The following is a 6,116-nucleotide window of genomic DNA, read 5'->3' as shown; positions in this document are numbered from 1 at the left end:
AGTAGACGTGGAGCGATGCTTCAGCTGGTGGGGCATTTTGGGGCGAGAGGTCATAGTTTGAGCAGAAGGGGCAGCAAATTTTTAACAGAGTTGAGGAGAAACTACGACTCCCAAAGGGTTGTGAACCTGTGGAATTCGTTACTGCAAAGTGCAGTGAATGCTGGGACAGTGAGTAAATTTAAGGAGAAGTTCGACAGATTTTGAATTGTTAATGGTTAAAGGGCTATGAGGAACAGGCAGGAAAATAAGGATGAGAAGTATATCAGCCATGATCGTATGGCGGAGTGGACTCGATGGAGTGAATATCCTAATTCTACACCTGTATTTTATAAGCTTATGGTCTTTCAAATTCTATTTAGAAGTGAGCCGTGGTAGTCATTGAATAGAATCAAGTCTGCATCATGATGCAAACGTGCAAGACAATGAAGTGACTATGTCTACAGTATCATACAGAGTTCAGATCAGTTTGATTATGGGACATCTGCTGCCATTGAAAGTCGTTCCGAGAAGGTGTATCAGATAAATTCCTTGTATGGAAGCACCTGCTGTACCTGGAAAGATAAAGCAGTTTGGAATTCTCTTTGCTTATTGAAATATATTAGATTCTGAGAGGAAGATGTTGAGGTGTTATTTCGTGGTGGAATGCAAAAAGTCCGAAAAATCAATGGTTCCCCAATTTTGGACAGGCATGGAGGCTGATTTCTGCCTCGAATTTTCTTTGGCATTTAGAAGTCACTTATATCGAGAACAGATGAGGCTGGGCTACTGGTTATCTTCCAGAAAGAGGCCATTCGGCGCATCATCTGCACAGGTCACAACCCCACCCTGGCCCTAACCCCATAATCCCATGCATTTATACGAACGCCTCCCCGATACTAAAAGGCAATTTCCAGTTGCTATGTTGTTCTCCATGCAGCCCTGGACTGTTCTGTCTGATTCACCATTACATTCAGTTTTGATCGATTTGTCGCCATCTGTTGGCAAAAACTTAAATCTAAATATTGCACCAAGAGAACTGTGGCTGTCTTTCTCGCAACAATCTGCACTTTGCCCTGTTTACAAAACAGTCTCATTTATTTTAACTTTAAACCTAGAAGAATTATCGATAATGTATTGTGACGGTGTTCTAATAAGGATAGCTATTTTACTGACCCAAGATGAACTGGATTCAAAATTTTTGAAAAGGTTTTAAGCCCATTGATACCATTCAGCTTAATTCTGGTGCTCAACAGTTTGATAGTCAGACACGTTTTAGTGGTCAGTCGAGTATGTAAGGACCTGAGGGTCAGAGTAAGGGAGAGAATCACAGTGAACAAAAGATGCAGAGTAGAAGGTTGTCAATAATTTTACTCTGCAGCATATTTGGCAGCTTCATACTTCTGCTGTTTGTGTACATTTTATATACATTTGATATTGCAGATGGCTTAGATGATGAAACCTATTATAACTTTCAAACAATTACTTATATGTTGCAAAATTTAAGTTGTTGTTCAAACGCAGTTACTTATGTCACGACTCAGTCCAAATTCAGAGAGCAGTTGAAGTGAAATATCCAGTTACCACAATAAATAGGTTAGTTCATTAACAAAAAAAAACTCAAGCTCCAGAGCTGTGGGGGTAAGAGTTCACTGCCTGGGACAAAATCAAAAAGACTCTGGAAGATTTATCTTTAATCAAAGAAATGTTAAAAATGGCCAAGTTGGAAAAAAGAGAGAAAGGATCAGATGAATGCATTTATCAGCTGCATTATAAATGGAACAGCAATGAGACAGGAGGAAGGTGTGGACTTCTGATAGTTGGAAATATCTATCTATCTATCTATCTATCTATCTATCTATCTATCTATCTATCTATCTATCTATCTATCTATCTATCTTTCGGTCCATCCGTCCATCCATCCATCCATCCATCAATCCATCCATCCATCCATCCACCCCTCCGTCCACTCCTCCATCCATCTCTCCACCCTACCTGACCTCTCTCCCTCCATCCCTCTTTATGTCCCTCGCTCACAATTTCCTACCCTTTCTCCCAATCCATCCATTCATCGCATTCTATTGGGTGGCAGTTAAGAACTTCCCCCAAAGTACTTTATTAGATATATAATGTTACAAATGGAATAAAGATTTAACTGTGAATCAATCAACGTCCCTGATGTGCAGATGAGGAATTTCCTTGGATTCAGAGCGATTGCAATTCCATTATCCCTGATGTGATAGCAACTGCTGGCTGTGATTTAATTCTAAGGCGTTTGTACAAATACATTGCCTTTTACGGATTACCCAAGGAAACCAGGCTTGATGAATCTATTCAAATCCTTTTACGTCTTGAGGATGTAACGAGCAGGTTTAACAGAGGAGAGCCAGTAGTTGCTGTTTATTTAGGCTTTCAGAACATAAGAAATAGGAGCAGGAGTAGGCCATCTAGCCCTTCAAGCCTGCCCCGCCATTCAATAAGATCATGGCTGATCTGTTGTGGCTCAGTTCCACTTTCCCGCCCTCTCCCCATAACCCTTAATCCCCTCTCTTATCAAGAACCCATCAACCCGCTTCTTAAAAATATTTAGCGAGGCAGCCTCTTTCGACTAGCTCTCGCATAACAGACTACGATAAAAAGTTAAAACACATGGTATTCCTATTATTGGTTTGAGATGGATAAGGAGCTGGTTCGCAGGTAGTAAACAATAGCTGATACGAGTGAACATTTTTCTGCTGCCAGGCAGGGCTACCACAGAGATCTGTGGTAGGACCCAACTATTCGTATTACATATTAACGAATCTGAAGGGGAGGCCAAATGTAATATCTCTAACTTTACAGTTGACACAACTTTATGTAGGATTGTGAGCTGTGAGGAGGATGCACAGATGGTTCATTATGATTTGGACAGACTGAGAATGTAGCAACTGCATGACAAGGGTAGTATAAAATGGATCAATGTGAGGCAATCGGCATTGGTAGCAATAATAAGATGACAGATTATCATTTGTATGGGTGAAAATTGAGAGAGGTGGATACTCAGTGAGACATGATGTTATTGTGCATCAGTCACTGGAAGTAAGCACGGAGGTACAGCAGGCGGGAAAGAAGGCAAATGGCATTTCAGCCTTCATAGCGAGAGGATTTGAGATGTTTTACTGCAATCGCATACAGCATCGGTGAGGCCACACCTGAAGTATTGCGCACAGTTTTCAGGTTCTAATCTGAGAATCGATGTTCTTGCCATAGAAGGAGTGCAGCAAATGTTTATTAGACTGATTACTGCCCAGTGTCGCTGCGCTGAGAGGTGGCAAGTGGAGTTCAGTGCGGAAAAGTGTGAAGTGAATCACTTTGGAAGGAGTAACAGGAATACAGAGCACTGGATTAATGGTAAGATATTTGGTAGTGTGGATGAGCAGAGAGATCTCGCTGTCCATGTGCATAGATCCCTGAAAGTTGGCGCTCAGGTTGATAGGGTTGTTAAGAAGGCATGCTGTGTGTTAGCTTTTATTGGCAGAGGGATTGAGTTTCGGAACGGTGAAGTCATGTTGCACTGTACAAAGCTCTGGCGCTGCGCTCTTGGAGTATTGTGTACAGTTCTGGTCGCCACATTTTCAGAACGATGTGGAAGCATTGGAAGGGGTACAGAGAAGAATTACCAGGATGTTGCTGGGTATGGTGGGAAGGTCTGATGAGGAAAGGCTGAGGGACTTGAGGCTGATTTTGTTAGAGAGAAGAAGGTTAAGAGCTGACTTAATAGAGGCATATAAGATTATAAGAGGATTAGATAGGGAGGACAATGAGAGCCTGTTTCCTCAGATGGAGATGGCTAGCACAAGGGCAAATAGCTTGAAATGGAGGGGTGATAGATATAAGATGTCAGAGGCACATTCTTTACTCAGCGTAGTAAGGGTGTAGAATGCCCTGCCTGCAACTGTAGTGGACTCACCAACTTTGAGGGTATTAAAATGGTCATTGGATAAACATATGGATGATATTGGAGTACTGTAGGTTAGATGGGCTTTAGATTGTTTTCACAGGTCGGTGCAACATGGAGGGCCGAAGGGCCGGTACTGCACTGTAAAGTTCTATGTTCTATAACTCAGTGGCCGGAAATATGAAGTGTTATACTACTTCATAAAATAAAAAATAAATACATCTTTCCTTCCCTCTGCAGTACGCTGCATTTATCATCTGCCTCTTCTCATCTTCCTTTTTGTCCCAGACAATATTCATTTTCCAACCATCCACTCACTGCCCTTCATCATATTCCCCCTCCTTCCATTTCCATTCACTCATCCCCTTTCCTTCTGTCAGAATTTATATCCTCCCATCTCCTGGTCACCTCTTTAACTCACGTTTCTCTGGCCTTACTTTCTTAGTTTGTTTGAAATTACTTGGAATTGACGCTGAATATTCCTGGTGGTGGTTGGATTAATTTTACGTTTGGATTGCGGAAGTAGATTTAATGGATTGCACACATTTGGAAAGTACCGCACATGAACGCTTGTAAACGAATAGGCTGTGACAACGTGAAAAAAAAATGTCACATGCAGTTATAAGTACTTTCTCCTCGTCTTGGATAAATTTTGCAGCCCCACCCCCCCACAGGTGGCAGCATTAGCAGTTGAAAAGTTGAAGTATGTGTGAATATGAGAATCAATGAGGAACATAGTAACAGACTCCAGGAAGACATGGACAAACGTGTGGAAGTCAGTTGATATTTAATATGTGGTGGTGTAGAGTGATGAATTTGATCAGCAGGCTGAAAAAGGCAACATATACCAAACGGTTCAAAATTAAATTGGTGTTTCAGGCGAAAATAGCAACATCGACCTCGGAAACATAAGAGTTAGGCGCAAAATAGGCAAATTCAGACTTTTGAGTCTGCTCCGCCATTCAATCAGATCATTACTGATATTCCACTGGTTCAAATGCACCGCCGAGCCTGTTCCCCGTATCCCTTTATATCTATTTTATTGAAAACAAAATAATGTAAGGTTTCGCATAACTAGTGATGACTTTGAAATTGACTATAAAATTCAAAAGTGTGAATTCTATATGAGTTTCATTTAAAATACAGCAATCCGGATTTTACTTCACAGTTAACTTTGAAATGTCGCAATTTCGTCACTTATTAAAGTACAAAAATCAATTATATTGAACCCAATATTTTATTAATTACAATCCATCAGTTATAAAAATCAGATAATTCTTGATTTACAGGACAGCCAAATCATTAGTTATATTCATCTTCCCTTCGTCATGCTGCACGTCAATTAACTCTGAGGACTCTGGGTTAAACTATAGGAAAACTGGTCTGCACATTGAACCAAAAGCTCAAATTTTCCATCACGAATATTGGGAGAGGACGAAATGCTCTCCAGCTCCTGAATGGTCGTGCTGACTGTTTTTTTCAAGTTTCAGATGCTGAAACAAATGCTGAAACTAAAACAGCAGTATATGGCCAGAATCGTTCACATTACCCTATTTTATTCATTTTATCCATTGTTCCTGAAAGCAACTAGTCTTAAAGCCCAGGAAATCAGCATTTTTAAATATATTAGGAAAATAATTAGGCTTTGGCCTTTCATAAATGACATTTATTTTCTGACCATCCCTATTTGCCATTGTAATGTTGCACTGAAATTCATTCTTGAACAAAGATGATCCGTGAGTTGCACATACAAGAACAGAACTGTTAGGACAATCTTTCAGCGGGTTTCACTAAGTGGTATTGAAGAAGCTGTGATATATTTCCAATCCGGGCGATGAGTAGCTTGGTTGGGAAATTCCAACTGGTGTGTTTCCATGTGCCTGTTGCCTTTGTCTTTCTAGGTGGTTCTGTGCTGCAAAGGATATTGATGTGTTACTGCACTGATTCTTGAAATTGTAATTTGATCGTCACTGTGCATCAGTGGTGGTTGGAGTCAATGAAGGATAGAATGTCAATCAAGTCGGCTGCTTAATTCTTTAGAGGCCAATGACATGAAATGTTTTTGGAGTTGTACTCACACCGGTAACAGGGCAATTACTATTATTTGTGTGCTAGAGATTATGGAGTGGTTTTGCCGAATCAGGTGCTGTTTCGTTTATCAGATGATGCTGAACACCGCAGCTGCTGCTCAGCACACTATTTA

This window comes from Carcharhinus amblyrhynchos, chromosome 7 (genome assembly GCF_965287045.1).
Source record: "Carcharhinus amblyrhynchos chromosome 7, sCarAmb.v2.hapA, whole genome shotgun sequence".
Lineage (NCBI taxonomy): Eukaryota > Metazoa > Chordata > Chondrichthyes > Carcharhiniformes > Carcharhinidae > Carcharhinus > Carcharhinus amblyrhynchos.
The sequence above is the reverse complement of the archived record's forward strand: the minus strand, read 5'-3'. Positions refer to the sequence as shown.